Below are 17,332 nucleotides of genomic sequence, written 5' to 3'. Positions count from 1 at the left end.
AAGATTTGAGATAAATTTAAGGAAGTTGAGGACAATTCTGGATTGGATGTTATCAGAAAGCAAGCACAGTTCAACAATTGCTTATCTTAATTTTTATCTAGGACATGGATAAATTAAAGTAATGCTAAATCCTTCAATGGTAAAAAAAAAATAAGCAGTCACTGACATTAAATAGAAGAGATAGATGCTAAGTCACTTTTTTTGAGGTTACAGTATAGCCTTTTCTGTCTTTTTCCAACCATGATCATAAAATAGTCTTCTCTGGATTTTGCTTGTTTATGTTCAATTGGCAACATGATAAATTAGTATATACAAGCTCAGGAAAGACCTTATGTTTTCTGCTTCATTGGGAGACACAAGATCAACTAGAACTAGATCACAGGAAAATGGGTTCCTCAAGAACGTTAGTAAATAATGCCAGTTCTCCAAAGTCAAGAGTTCTTTGTCCTAAAGCAGAAAGTTCATATTATTTTACATCCCAGTCAACATAGTATTGTTAGTCTTTTCATTTTTAGCTATTCCCGTGGATTTGCATTGTTTTATCATTGTGCTTGTAATTTGTAGCTTTCTTAAGTACTACTGAGAGTGAAACTTACCATATGCCTATTGTTCATTTGGAAACACTCTTTTGCAAAATGCCAGTTCAACACTCTTGTCTGTTTTTTTCCAATGAGCTTTCTGTCTTTTTATTATCGGTTTATATTTCTTTACTTATTGTGGATACACTAGCTTTTGTCATAATGCATCTTCACATTCTTTTTCTGTCACTGTAGACTGTCTTTAACTTCCTTTGGTGCCTTTTAATGAAGAAAAAGTTTAATATCCATCGAATTTAAAATCTTTTATGTTTCCTATTCTTTTGTTCCATTTAAAAATGTTTTTCACCCAAAAGCTATAAGTACAGTCTTTTATATTGTCTTCTAGAAGCTTTATTGTTTTGCCTTTTATGTATAGAGCTAAAAAGCAACTAGAATTGATTTTTGTGTATGGTTTGGTATGTGGTAAGAGCCTTTTTCCATATGGCTACTCAATTGCCTTCGCATTGTTTATCAAAAAGATCTTTCTTTCCTTACAACATCTTAGTTTCATTACTGTATTAAATAAAGAGTCCATATATTTCTGCCATTGTTCTGGAGTTTCAATTATATTCTATTGGTCTATTATTTTTGCTTCTACCAATCCTACAGTTTTGTTTTTTTTTTTTTTTTTAGTGTATCTTTTTAATAAGTGTTGATATCTGGTAGAGGAAGTCCTTCAACATTCTAGTTCCCATTTAAAGTATACTTGATCCTTTGCCTTTTCATACAGATTGTAGAATCAGCTTCCTAATTTCCTCAAAAAGTAGCTTTTGATGCTAGATTGCCTTGAATGTATAAATAAGTTTAAGGACGGTTGACATATTCACATAACTAGTTCATTAATCAATGGGCATGGTACATTTCACAGATTTTATCTTTTATATTTCTTTCCCCTAGTTTGGAATTGAATTACTGTTCTCAAACTCTGTTTAAGAAGCACAGATCACCGATTTTCAGCCTTCCTTTTTTCTTAATATGTATCTCAAAGCATAGTTTTACCTACAACCTACCTCTTTTAATTTTATTACCTTTAATCAAAATATTTTCTAATTTCCATTGTAACTTCTTTTAACAATGCATTATTTAGAAGTGGAGTATTTAGAGATTCGATAGTTTTCTAATTGATATAAATATTCCAAATTTATGATTGGTGCAATAAATTTTATGATTATTCAGTCAAATTTGTTAATCACTTTTTAAAACTTTCATGAATGTTGTGTTTATTCAATTGCTTGTGACAACGAGCAATTTAGATTAAAAGTTCAACAAAGCCATTAAACTACATGCTATTATTATTTACACTTCATAGATGAGAAAACTGAGCTTAAGTAAGTTAAATAAGTTGTCCAAGGTCACAGGTCTAGTAAGTGACTGAATGGGTATTTAAAGTGATTTTTATATGGACCCAGAACATGAATTCTTTTCCAACAACAGACACTGTCTACTTGTGCTTCTGTGTTAGCTTTTAGATAGCTTTTAATTTTTTATTGCTAGTGGTGATACGCATTCTCTTAAATGTGATTGCTTTTAGATAGCATCCCTATCTGATTTGGGAGTCTGGGGATGTTTTAGTGCTCTTAATTGATATATTTTATATAAAATCTTTAATTTCTAAACTTAGACAAACTTTAACTTTGATAATAATTTAATTAATTGTCTAGGAAGAGTAAATGATAATATCTGAAATTTGTCTTCTTTTTTAAAAAAATTGAATGAATACTTTAAAAAGTGCTTAAGGCAACACATAATAACACATGTAACTTAAAGTAAATTTTAAAATTACGCAAAGTTTGGGATAATTTCTCTGACATTCTCTTGCCCCTTCTCTGCCCCACTCCATGTCTTTTTCACCCTCAGGCTGGTATCTTTCCTGGCTGAAAGATGGCTGCCATCAGCAACTAAGCCAAAACCTTCTTCTTTGGTTAAATTTATGTGGCGACAGATGATTTATTTTCTCTCAAGCATGGAGCAAGATTCTGAGTTTTACTCTGATTGGAGAAACTGAACTCCTCTGCCTGCCCTTCAATAACATTACCCTGACTGCTTTAGGGTAAGCCAGTTAGAGCCCACCTCTTTAGCTAGGTTTAAAGGTATACAGACATATACCATCAGAGAGGTGTGGTTTGGATGCCTCTTTAAATCACCAGTAAGTTTCAAACCATGAAAAAAATGGTAATTCACATGGAGAACTTATAAATAGGTAATGAATTTCAAATGACTTTTAAAAAGTGCAAGTGTGAAGTAAGATGAGTATAAATTTAGTTTTCTTTTCACTTCCTCTCCTTGAATCTAAATATTTTACACAAAATTAATCCTGTTTTATATTTCTCTTTCTCAAAATGTCTCTAGCAGCTTAAATTTTTCTCTGTGAGATCCTGACACTTGAACTAGACTTGCTCTATGTGGTTCTCATTTGCTTTGTACACATAATGTGTCCTATTCATCTGCTCAAAAACAGATTTTGCTCTGGAGAACAAAGTCTGTCAGTCCATTGTGTGTCACAGCCCAGCAGAACTTTAGCCTCATCTTGAAGCTTAATAAATTGTTGTTTTGAGCTATGGCACCCAGCAAAAGGAAATACACAGGTTTACAAAGTAAGAGAAAGGTAGAAAGGCCATGTTCTCCTTTCTACACAAAATAAGTCACAGCAAAACATACAATAGTGATGTATGCAGAAGAGGAATTAAGGCAGTTTCTAAAGTTTTCTTTATCAAAATGCATTCTAGACCTTAGTAGGTAAAAAACAACCTAGAGACATTAACTTTGTTTTTCAGAGAGTGTACTGCCTACTGTAGATGAATTATATGAAAAAAGAATGACAGTCTAATCCCCATTAGATTTCACACTGTTTTTTTTTCTTTTTATATGTAACAATTCAAATTTTGTTTTTGCAAAATTACTAAACCTCCTAGTTTGCTTTTAGTGATTTTTCAAAAATTATTTCAAGAGTTCTTAAAGTCAATGATTGAAAGATATGAGAATAAAGAATATACACTAATTTCTACTTCGGGCTGTCTTAAAATCATTTGAGGTGAGGCAATGTTGAAACATCATGTGTGTGTACGCACATACAAACACACACATTACTGTGTGTTAAATATGCTACCATATGGTATTTTATTTTCATTTTTAGAAACATGTCTAATCATGAACTTAATAAGTAGCAGAGTCTGAATTTGAATGCAGACTTAGCTCTACTATATGACCAGTAGGTGTCCTTTTGCCCCCTCTGCACCTGAGAGGTTCATGAGTCCTACTCATTTATTTGCCAAATGAGGAACATGAGGAGCCCAGGTCACATCAGGCATGATCTTGGGTTTCCTGACACCTAACTCACATGTCTTTTTATTAGTCCAAACCTCTGCACAAATACGTTGAGTTATGAAATGTTTTAGAATGCTTGCATCAAAATAGTTTGTGATTTAATCAAGACGTAAAAGTATAATGATTTCATAAACTTTGAAGACTCATTTCTGTAAAATCAGAGTGCAAACTATTTTGCAAAAAGAATGCTGGATAAAAGCCAATGGAAACCATCAAAGATTTGGCATATTTTATTACATTCTATTATTTTGTTGTGGAACAAACTTTTATCATTTTAAGGACTATAGTTTGAAAAGTATGTGCTTTGGTTAAATATGTCACACTATCAAATGCAGACTCTACTCTAAGCTTTTTCTTCATAAGAAACAACCATGTGCTATAGAATTTTCAGTAGAATTACTGACTATAGTTTGTTTTCACACCAAATATGTGACTCTCTTCAAGTTAATAGATAAATTTGCTCATCTCTTTCTTTATTATAAGGCAAAGATAAATAAGTCTTTTTCACTCAATCTGCTGAGATAACTTGTGCCCATGCCAAAAGGTGATCTGTTCTAATCAACTTCACGAAGTCTGATGGAATTACACTGAACATATCTCATACCTGACACAACTACAGAATGATACAGTTCAGGACAAACATTGGTGACCTGAATAATACATGACAGACAGATGACCGGGTGAGAAAAGTAATTTTTCACCTACACCACTTGAGTTTCTTTATTAAAGGCTGAGACATGTTTGATGGAAAGAAGGCTGCTTCGCCAGCTAAAAGCTGGTGTGTTTCATTAATAGCACAGTCAGTATTCCCCTGCCATTTCACCATTTGTGACACATTATTTTGGCAGTAAAATACAATAGACATCTACTTTGCATGAAAACTCGACATTTCAAAGACGTTTCATACGAATGTGAAGTTGTTGGTCATCAGATCTTATTATTTGATATACGTACATGGTCAGGAATATAAAGTTTATTGAATAGAAATACCAAATTTTTAATTGGAGGATAGATTATTTGTGAGTTGGTGGTTCAGAGTTGCTTATGTATCTGTTTTGCAACACAGTTTATACAAAGAAAATGCATGAGATAAAGTGAAGTACATCACTGATAATAGCATTATGTCATGTATTTCTAATGCAGTATTTTAGGCAAAAGGAAATTTAATTACTTTAGAGAGCACTCTGACAAATACCCTGGCATCATTACTAAAATGTATGATTTAACAAAAAGGTATGATTTAATAAAATGTTGAATCTTATTACTAAAGCATGCAGTTTTATCACTTAAATAAGAAGGTGAACCAAAGTGTTTAATTCCAAAAACTGGACTTGATAGACATATTTAAATGAAAAAATATGCCATTTTTTAGCTACAATATTTACTTCATATGCATATAGTAACTATACTTAATCTTTTAAAATAGCTTGTTTACTCAAATTGAGTAATGATATGTCTCCCTCATAATTATTAATTTATGCAAATATCTATAAAATACTTATTGTCTTCTTGGCCTTCTTTTAGGATCTGAGATACAACAGTGAAAAAAAGGATTAAAATGTGCTTAAATGTGGTGTACATTTTAGTGGGAGAAGACAAATAATAAACAAACAAGTAAATTTTATGTTATGCTGATTGTAAATACGTACTCTAATGAAAAATAATGAGATTTTCCTTTTTTCCACATCCTCTCCAATATTTGATATTTCTTGTCTTTTCAATAATACCCATATTAATAGATATGAGGTAATTTCTTTGTGGTTTTGAATTGCATTTCCCTGATAATCAGTGATGTTGAACATCTTTTCATGTGCCTCTTGGCCATCTGTGTGTCTTCTTTGGAAAAATACTATTCAGTTCCTCTGTCCATATTTTAATTTGTTTTTTTTTTAAATTGTTGAGTTATAAGACTTCTTTATGTATTTTGAATGTTATTGGACATAGGATATTTTATCCCATCAGTAGGTTACCATTTCACTTTGATGATGGTTTCCTTCACTGTGCAGAAGCTTGTTAGTTTGATGTAGTTTCATTTGCTTATTTTTGCTTTTGTTTCCCTTGTCTTGGTAGTCAGATCCAGGAAAACATTGCTAAGGCTAATGTCAGCGAAGTTACCACTTAATGTTTTCTTCTAGGAATTTTACAGTTTCAGGTCTTATATCCAAGTCTTCAATCCGTTTTGAATCAATTTTTGTGTATGGTGTAAGATGATGGTCTATTTCATTCTTTTGCATGTGGCTTCCCAGTCTTTCCAACTTTTCAACAGTTTTTTGAAGAGGCTTTCCATTCTCCATTGTACATTCTTAGCTTTTTTGTCATAAATTAGTACTTATCTATATGTGGATTTACTTCCAGGCTCTCAGTTCTGTTCCACTGATCTGTGTGTCTGTTTTTGTACCAGCACCACACTACACTGATTACTGTAGCTTTGTAGTCAGGGAGTGTGATACCTCAGTTTTGTTCTTCTTGTCCAAGATTGTTTCATCTATTTAGGATCTTTTGAGGTTCTATACGAATATTAGAATTATTTGTTCTAGTTCTGTGAAATATGCCATTGGAATTTTGAAAGGAGTTGCATTGAATCTGTAGAAGGCTTTGAGTAATATGGACATTTTAACAATATTAATTCTTTGAATCCATGAACATAGAATATCTTTCAGTTTACTTCTGACTTCTTCAATTTCGTCAGTGTCTTATAGTTTTTAGTGTACAGGACTTTTACCTCCTGGGTTAAATTTACTTATAGGTATTTTATTCTTCTTGATAGAACTATAAATTGAATTTTCTTAATTTCTCTTTCTGTTTGTTATTAACATATGCATATATATAAATACTTTAATGAATAATTCTTTACAGAAATTATTTTTCTGGTATTTAAGAGTTATGGCAAGGATATAGCAAAAAAAGAAAAATTTTATGCAAAAAATGATGAATATTTTTGTAGGTTTGCAGAAAAAGTTATGGAACAATTCATAAAGCCTCTTGTAAAGAGTTTGAATTCTACCTTTACCATATACATTCCTTCATGAAATTTTGTGATTGAGGGTTACAATTCAATATTTAGAATATAATTGCATTTTATATTTTTAATTATTAGTACAAGTAAGCATTTTTAATTTTAAAGCATTTTTTATATTTGTGATTTCTCCATCCACATCTTTAATACTGATATATTTATTTGTCATAACTATATATAATGTGGCATTATTTTTCACACACATATTTGCTGGACTGCAGTGTCATAACATTACATTTTCACCCATAAATTAATGATCATAGGTAAGGTACACATTCCTCTTGATATTTTTTCTTTTACAAAAAACTTGAAATGTATTTCTCCCTACCTAATTTTAAATAATTTATTTTTATTCTAAAATTTAATTTTTATACTTAGTTAATCAATCTGAACTTACTTAAACATAATTGTTTGAAGTGATGTCAATTTTCCTTAAATTGCTAATAAACTATCATCATTGTGTTTATTCAATAATGCTCCATTTTTTACTGATTTCTGATATGACCTTATTATATAAATTACTAAGTCAGTGTTAATTTCTCAATTAATTCTAATATTACATTAATATTCTAAGGCATCTTTTACATCCATGTCTATGTAGTTATACCCATCAATGGTTACACAAAGCACTGTCATGAAGTGAACAATTTATATAAAATAAAATAATTCGTAAAATCAATTTAAAAACAATGTAATCTCTTCCTTTGAGGTTTTCTTTATTGAAAAATATCTTACTATTTTTATACATTCCATACATACTTCAGAAGTCAATATAGTCCTTATTTGCCATATTTAGAATTTTAATTGATTATAAACTTCTTTAACTTCTCTCCTAACGTAACTGTATATTAAGATGTTATTATACTTTCAATTTGCTATCAGTTTTTTCTAGAATTTAATGTTTAGTTTTTATTGTTGTTTTTTGACACTTAAATATTTAGTACTTGTAACAAACAAAGTCACTAATATCACTAACATAAGTTTTCTCCTTTTCTTCTTAAGACATGCCTAGCCATACTTATCCTGTCTTGCTTTTGGTGAGGCCATGTGATGAGGCTCTGGCCAATGGAATATGTGGGAAATTATTAATGCCATTTAGGACTGATCTCTAATCTTCCTCTTGTAATTTTTTACAGTTTCTCCTCACTTGTGTTGTTCATGTTCTGAAATTTCAGTGGAGATTAGCAAGGCTCTAAAAAATAACAGAGCTACTAAATCATAGACTATTTCCTAGAACAGAATAAAGAACTCCCAATACCTGCAGTGAAGTGCAACAGTAAAGAGATTTTATTGCATTAAACCACTTAAATGGTTTGTTATAGAAGGTGAATTATCATGAATAATACAGGACATTCCTTTTCTCACTAAGATTAAATATTTTAGTAAGATAAAAAGATTCTCTTTATTCTGTTTAATGCCTTATACTTTAAATTTTCTAGTATTTCTACATTGTCTAATAAATTATTTGCTTTCAATTATCTTGCTCCAAAAAGCATTTGAGAACTAATATTGCTATTTTTGGTCTTTTGAGGAAAATTTGACTCATGAAATTTTTCTCATGCATTTATTTGTTAATTTCTTTATGTTTCTTATATGCTTTCTTTAAAAGTTTCTTATTTTGACTTGGATATTTACAATTTTTTAGTTTTAGAATCCTAGTGATTTTTTTCAAGAAAAATCTAAGTATGGATTTTCTTTCAGTAATTATTCCCAGATAATAATGAGCCTTTGAGTAAATAGTCTTACTACTTTAAAAATTAATACATTATTATTCATTCTATTATATTTATTGTTTCCTTCTTTGAAAACAGTCATTTTTTGTAGGTTAGATTTCCATAATTAGCCTCTATTTAAGCAATTTTCTTACCATTAATTTTTTTGTTTGTAATTTTCTGTGCTCTGTGAATACTTATTGTCTTTTCCACAAATGATTCACTGTGTTGTATTCTCCAGCCTAATATATATTGCTTTGTTACTTATTTTATTTAATTGCACTTTCTTTTCACATTCTATGTTGTTCTTTTAATAGTCCTTTCTTGTTTAATACATCCATTTTACTGTTTAATTTACTTAAAAGTTAAAGCATAGTATCTTCTTTAAAATTTTTTTTTAATAAATAAATTGTATCAGAGACTCTCCATTGAGTCCTGATAACATTCTTTTCCTTTGCAGTTACCCGTGAATGAAGGAAAGCTCTTAAGGTTTAGATTGGAGACCCAGCAGGACCGGGGATTGATTTTAGATCATTCACAAGTCCATCACACTCTGCTCAAGATGTGTTAGGATATGTCCCTGTGAAATGTGAGACTGGAAGACAAGCTGAGTGAAAGTTTGCAAAGGAAACGCTGACCTGGACCGTGCTTATCAAATTTACAACTTACACCAGCTCTTTCAAAGCCCTTCATGATATGTAATTCCATTTCAATCTTCCAGACAATGGAAAGAGGTCCATTTAGTCAAGAAAGAATATTTTCCTTCTTAAGGTAATTATAGCAAGAAAACAAAAGGGAGAGTGGATGCAAGACTAATTTTCACTGTTGCAGAGTTTCTCAAAACTTCATTGTAAAAAGGCAAAAGGAAAGTGCATATACAAACTTCATAATTTGGTACTGACTTAGAATCTCTTTATTCTGTATCTAAAAATCACTTCCCTAGTGGACTTAGCTCCACTGTTAGTTTTTTGTAACTGGAGACTCATCTCAGACTTAGCAGGATTCATTGACAGATGTCTTGTAAACTGGTGGTCAGATTCATTTTTTCCACAGTTAATTTACATGAGGATGTTTGGGTGAATAAAGGACGAGCAGGTGAGCATGGGTAGCATGAGGGAAAAGTGGCATTTTAAGACCGACCAGTGATGACAATGTAGGTTCTCCTGGTCTGTGCTGGGGAATCTAATGTCTGAGCCTTACCAAGAAAGACTTCAGGCAGAATTTAAGAAAAGAGTTTAGGAAATCAGGGGAAATGAACTGTCATGCTTTCAAACTTAAATAGAAGTGTAAATCAGAGCAGGAATAGGTGCAATCTCTTCACTTGTGTAGGAAGTGTGTGAGGAGAGTCTTATGAGAGTAACTTGCCATTTGTCTTCTTCTTGGCCTTTGTGTTATCACTATTTTATAGTTTACTTCTCAATATGTTGAAAACCCCAAAATTTATTATTATTTTTGGTTTAAATGGTCAATTACCTTATAAAATATTTAAAAAGAAGAAAAGAATCCTGTTATATTTATCCATGTGTATACCATTCCACTGCTCTTCATTCCTTGGCTCAGCTCCAGAGAGTATCTTTTTGTTATCTTCTGTGTCTTGAAATACCATGCTTAGTTTCTTCTCTACTTTCCTGAACATATGGAATATAGTCATATTTTTTCTTTTTCTACTAATTATATAATCTTTATCATTTTTCACTGTGTTGTTATCAATTGAGTTTTTTCTTTATTGCAGGTTGTATTTCTCTGTTTCTTTACATCTCTAGTAATTTTTGATTGAGTGCCAGGTATTCTTAACCTTACATTATTGAGTGCTGGATATTTTTGTATTTCTATAAATATTCTCAGGCATTGTACAGGGATGCAGTTAAGCTGCTTAGAAAAAGCTTGATCCATTTGAGTTTTGCTTTTAAGTTTTAATATGCAAGACCAGATCAGTTTTTAATCTAAGACTAATTTTGCTCCACTACTGAGGCAACATCTTTCTATGTACTCTATCTGATGTCCTGTGGATGACAAGGTTTTCCACTCTGGCTAGTGGTAATATAAATTCATTGACTTTTATGAATTATGGGGCTTCTTTCCTTTGTTGCTTTTGTTTGTTTATTTGTTTTTCAGCCTTGGGTACTTTCCTCACATGGATGCACTGACCAGTACTCAGCTGAAGATGTGAGGGTGATCCTCTGCTGATCTCTGGAGTTCTCTGTGCAGTCCTCTCCTTTCTGATAATCTGTCCTGGGAATTTGAGGTGCTGCCACCTCCCTGGACTCCCAACTCTATCTCCTTAACCTTAAGGAAATGGCTGAACTCCATCTTGGTGGCCCCTACTATACTGTGTCCTAGAATTTCCCTCCAAGAAGTAAGCTGGGATGATTTTGGGGCTTCTCAATTGCTAATCTTGTCTCAGTGGTCACTGTCCTATGTAGTCCAGTGTTCAAGGTCTTCAAATCATTGTTTTGGATGGTTTTTAATTGTTTCGGGCAGGAAGGTATTTCTCGTCCTTATTACTCTATGTTACCTAGAAGCAGAATTCTCTGTCTATCTCTGTCCCCGTATGTGTATGTGTGTATATATATATATACATACACACATACATATACATATATATGTATATATATAAAAATGCTATTTTTTCCTTATTAACATGAAATGTTGTCTTTGCCATATTCTAATATATACATTGTATAATTTCTGGTCTCTTTCATCTATGGATTGCAGTGCCAGTATTAAATGAATTTCGTGAATATATTGCATATCTTTGTGCACAGTGAAACTTGCACTGAAGCTATATAGAAAACAGATAAAACTTTACTTGATTTACAGAGAGAGGGAAAAATACATGATTAACCAAGCTTTACGCCTCCATCTCTTACTTGCTTTGTGGTCTCTAGGGCATACTGAGACCCTCTAGGGCTTCTGTGTGCACACTGAAACCTGACAGTGATCGTCAAACCTGACTATGCATAAACATCTCAGGAAAACTTCATAATGCAGAGTCCCAAGGCTGACTTCCCTGAGATTCTGATTCTGCAAATCTGGAGAAGAGGATGAGACTCTATGTTTAAAATGTTCTCCAGGGACTGTTGTGATGAGCTTTGACTCACTGCTCTGGGCCATCTTAGGTCTGGGCTGTATTATATTTGTAGCACTATGCTACTCTGTAAACATTAAGAATATTGACATACATAAAAGCATGTCATCCTAATGTCTTGAATGCGAACTATGTAAATAATGACATAAAATCACCCACATGTAGGTGGTTTCCTATGCCACTTCTTTTTCTTACCATTTCAAGACAAAACTGATACATAATTTGGTCAGTGCTAATTTTTGGCCAGGGTCTCTGCAGAGGCTTTGGAAGATTACTTTAAAAGAATTTAGATTGTTTTATAAATCTTGGCTCTATGTGTTCTAGAGAGCTATGATCCACTGTGGTTAAGCACATACATCTTTTATTAAAGAGAGAACTGACAGTAATGACACTATTATTCAAATGCATTGTAATGCTAAAAGTATTCATGTTGCCCAACTTTCTGCCCAGAGTGTATATAATAATGATAAATTCATTTTGCCACAGGGAACAAAGGAACATTTTTTTACTCTACTATGGGCTGTAAGAGGCCCTGTAACTAAGTCACATAAAATGTTGCTGTAAACCAATGTAATTAAAAGTCATCAGTGGAACATTTTTTCCTACGTGTCTCTATAAGATAGAAAAGAATTGGAAGGAACACATCTATTGAAAGCTTTATATAAAATAATAAAAATACAGTTTGAAATACATGGAAAGAGACTCATAGTTTACTCACAGTCACTCAACAGGAAAGAGAGGCCTGAACAAAGATAGTATTCAAAATATATTAACATAAAGAATCAATAAATCTTTTTAATTTCTGGTGGTTGAAGACACTAGAATTTGTCACAAGCTTTATCTTTTATAAGAACTCTATGCCTCAATACTGTTTACCATATTTCAATACTTTTTTTGTTGTTAAAGATTATAATAGTATCCAAATTCCACTGCTAATGGCATCGAGAATTGGCATGATGAAATCCAGGCTCTTTTTCTCTTGCAAAGTATGCTAACTGAAATTGCTTGCTGCGTGCAAAACTTTTCTAAATTGTTATGACAAATGTGTTTTCTTGTACATGTGGATTCTTCTTACATGGATGTCTTTATTCAACCCATCAACAAGTATTTAATGAGTGCCTAAATTATGCCTGATGTGATTTTAAGACCTTTACTCTAGGAACTTATTATTGACAAGGAGCACACATGTCTGTCTGTCACACTTTGTATTTCATGGGTGGGCATATCAGCTGTACAGATACAAATAGGTGTAGAAAAGAGGCAGAAACCTCACACATTTAGCATCTATGGATATCTGTATATTTTTTTTTCACAAAAGACATTTTCCAAATAAAGTTAGTAATCTAACTGAAATAATCCATAATTTATTTTCAAAATATATACTGGATGCGCAGTTTAGTTTTCAGATAGTTACACTTTTTGTGAAAAAAGAAGTAGACACCATTTCCATAGTCATCTGAAAAAGAGAGATGAATTTTAGGGTGACTAAATCTGGTATATTTTCAGGAGATTTCAAACAACAAAACAAAGTAACGGATGTTAAAATAGCAAAGCTTTGGTCTTAAGAACATCTTGAATTTTCAATGATAGTAAAACATAAACTCTACCTATTTAGAGTAACTATTTACTAAGAGACACGAGGAAATTCAGGAAGCCAAGGGAAAAAGCAAGTTTGGGCAATAGTCCTAAAAATTACTGCTTTGATTCACTGATTAACAACTCAGATATTCTGCATGATACATGTTTTTAAAAAATTCCTTATATTTAAATTACTTATCCCATAGGTCAAAATGGATTAGGACTTGGCATTCTGTTAAAAAAAAAAAAATCACATGAATAAACCTCACTTTGTTTATAAAGTCCTGGAGGAAGTTCTTCATGATTTCTAAATAATCACATATTCCGATATGATGTCGGTTTTTATTTCAATAGATTATTTAAAGTTTGGTGTTAAATTTATAAAATAAAACATTTGCACCTTGAAGACTAAAGTTCTCAGCTGGCTGAGTGACCACTTATACATACCCCATGACAAATATATTTGAGAGAATGTTTTGCAACCTTTTATGTCTGAGTTTCTTACTCGCATTTTCCTGCGATTCACAACCCTGACCTTAAATTGTGTGAATGTAAACACCGAGCATACATTAGCTATTTAGCACAAAACTGATGACATAGCAGAGTCAAGCCCATTAGAAAGAAAAATGTTTGCTGAAGAGAGATGCAGATTTAACTGATATTGTAAATTGTTGCTAGTTACAGCAAAGTTGTGTGTTTTCATTTTATCTGTGGTATTTAGTTTCAACCAAAATAAAGAAAAGTGATATACAAAAGTAAATAATTGATAATAACAACAACATTATCTATGAGCCTTAAAATTGTTGAAGGCAAAATAGCTCAAATGATTCTTAATGCCTTTCAGGCACATCTGAATCAAATAAGGTAATTATTCTTTAAAATGCTTACACAAAGTCTGATTTGCATGCTAGTAATTGCTATGCCTCGTGGCATCTAGCAATTGACACAGCAATGATTTTAATTATTGTAATTTCATCAGTATAAATACTTCAAAGTTATGCAAATACTCTCATAATCCACATAGACAGCTCACAGTATTTGATTTACTGGTCTTGTAAGTCTCTTTGTCTATGCAGTTTACTCTCAGATGTGACTCTGCATTGCAATTGAAGCCTTTCACTCACATCAAAGCTCTAAATCATAACAAGATGAGCTAATTTTACAAAGACTGACACTTCAAACATTAACTTGCAAATACAATTATAAGATGAAATATAAAAAGGATTTTGCTTGGATATCATGAGGCACAGATACCTGAAGCTAATCATGCCTAATGTTTTCTCTGACACGAGGAAGGAAGGATACAACTTGAACAAATGTCTTTGAATAAGTAAGAACAGAAAAGACCCTCCCTGTTACATGATTAATTTAAGGGCTACAATAGGAAAATCTTGCTGTCATGCAATAAATTATCATCAGTATTACAGTCACTCATACCCTCAACCAATAGAGGGTATTGAGCTACAAATAAGGCTCCCATCATGACATATTTACCCACTGTTAGTAAATCTTTGACTCTTGAACTCTCAGGGAGTGAAAACCCTTACGATCAAATATACCCACTAGTTGGGAAACTTTTCTCAGAAATGCTATTATTGTGAGAAGTTATCATATTATAGTCTTGGCTAAAGTGAAAGATATTTTGCAGGAAACAAAAAAACACATAAGGTAATCTCTAAGAATATTTTAAAACCTACCAGCACTCTTATTTTATACATACAAATTTTTTTAATTTATTGGTAATCATGATTTTAAATTCTTTACAGTTGATGAATGTGTGTTCTACTGAAAAAATGTGTGCAACTTACTTGGAACTAATTATTACTTTTTCAATTTATCCACATCATCAGACATGCATTGGGTTGCACGTAGAGGAAAAACAGCAAAAGATGATGGCAAGATAAAATCTGGAACAAAGAATAGTGAAACATGAAGTGAAAGCACATCAACTATTTACCATTGATGGACTGGACGAGGGAAAAACTTGATTCTCCTCAAGGAACTCCTATGTGTCAGATTCTCTACTGACAAGTCATTTTCCCATCAGCTTAAATGGAAGGAGAGGGGATATTGTTTGCTCCTCTTAGGAAATTCTGCTTTGTGAGTTGATATGTTAGACAAAATATAAGATGATTGATACCCATTGAGTCATGTCCTTTTATAATCTCCTCTCCTTGAGTGTGGGTAGAATTGTGACTTGCTTGTAGGCAGGAGAATATGGCAAATGTGGTACTACAGCTACTGTCTTGATTAGATTATAATATATGGTTATATTATATAGCAAAGGTTTGGGGATTGTCACTTTGTGATTGTGATACATTATGTAGAACTCTGTCTCAGCAGACCAGAGGAAGAATCCTCCCGCTGGGCCTGAAGAAGAGAGCTGCCACGTTGTGAGTGGGAATGGGAGAGGGCCACATGGCAGAGATGTGGGTGGCTTCCAGGGCCTGAGAGTAATCCTCTGCTAACAGCCAGCAAGAAAATAGGGACCTCAGTCCTACAATGGAAAGGAACTTACTTTTGCCAGCAACCACATGAACTTGCAAGAATGTGGCCTGCCATTTCAATAACAAAGGGTATTGTGACCATAATGCCATCAGCCACTGCAGCCACCCCCCGTGGGACACCCTGAGGGGAATTCGGGATGGAGAGAAACAGGATACGTAGATAGTCAAGGTGATTATCAAAGGAATGATTTCCATGATCCCAGATGCTTGCATGTTCCCATACATAGGAAAACACACTAAAATCATTAACTTGAGATGTCTGCTTTTGTGATTAGCAGTAATCTTTTGATATCAGACTACATTGTTTTTGTTTTTGTTTTTGTTTTTGTTTTGTTTTTTATTTTAGCAAAACTCCTATATATCCTGGCTCTCCTCCTTACCTCTTTGGAACAGTCCCTCAGAGCTCTCTGTAAGGCTGTATCCTCAGCTTAAGTCCTCAGGAATTTTAGGTTGTGCAATTTTGCAGTCGACGTAAGATAACCTCAGGTCCAGAAAGAAAAACAATGATACATTCATTGCATCTATGGGGATCCTGATCAGAGGACCCAGACTAGTCATGCTTAGCTTCCTGATGCACAGAAGCTGTGAGAAAATGAATTCATATTGTTTCATACTCCTAAGTTTATGGTATTTGTTGTATAACAATAGAAACAAGAGTTGATATATTTGAGATGAATTGGATTTTGAGTCATGTATATCTGCGTGCATGCACATGTTTTTGTGAGCTCTTCTAATCATTTTGTATCTGTCTCAGTCTGCAGCTGGCCTCAGTGGTCACTTGGAGGTAGATCATTGTACCTGAGTCCAAGTCACTGATGTTATCACAGATTCCTTGATGCAAAAATAAGTCTTAGTGAATTTAGAGAGGACATTGCCTGGAAGTTCTGCTGGGGCTGTACTGCAACTCATTTTTTGTTCCTTTTAACTGAATAACAGTCATAAAAGAGTTTTCCTAAATATCAAAGTGATACTAAAGAATTTATCTTTAAATTATGTTGTTTAGTGCAGAAGAAATTGTACACACTCAGACAGATATACAGCAAGTTAAAATGCAAGACTAGTTCCTTTTAGTTCCCAAAAGATAACTTCGTACATGTTATTAAAATTTTCTGACACCATCGTCCTTTTCTATATATTGGGACTAATTAGACATGGCTTATAGGACTGCTGTAAGGATGAGAAATAAGGATGGTGGCTGGCAAATTGTAGCTGTTACAACAATGGTGATAGAAAATATGAATGATTTTTTTACTTATAAGCCATTAAGATAGATACATATTTTATACATATTTATATCAATGGTTTTAAATTTTGGTGGAAAAAGCAATGAATTATGAATAAATATAGTGGGCTTAAATGTTCCATTCTCAATTCTTTTCTAGCCATCTGACCTTGAGAATATCATAAAACTTCTAGAAGTCCTTATCTTATCTATAAATGGAAGGAACAATATCTGCTTTACCTACTTCACAAAGTTTATGTGAATCTCAAAGAAGATGATATATGTGAAACTGTATTACCATTCCATA

The sequence above is a fragment of the Camelus bactrianus genome, chromosome 29 (genome assembly GCF_048773025.1).
Source record: "Camelus bactrianus isolate YW-2024 breed Bactrian camel chromosome 29, ASM4877302v1, whole genome shotgun sequence".
Taxonomy (NCBI): Eukaryota; Metazoa; Chordata; class Mammalia; order Artiodactyla; family Camelidae; genus Camelus; species Camelus bactrianus.
The sequence above is the reverse complement of the archived record's forward strand: the minus strand, read 5'-3'. Positions refer to the sequence as shown.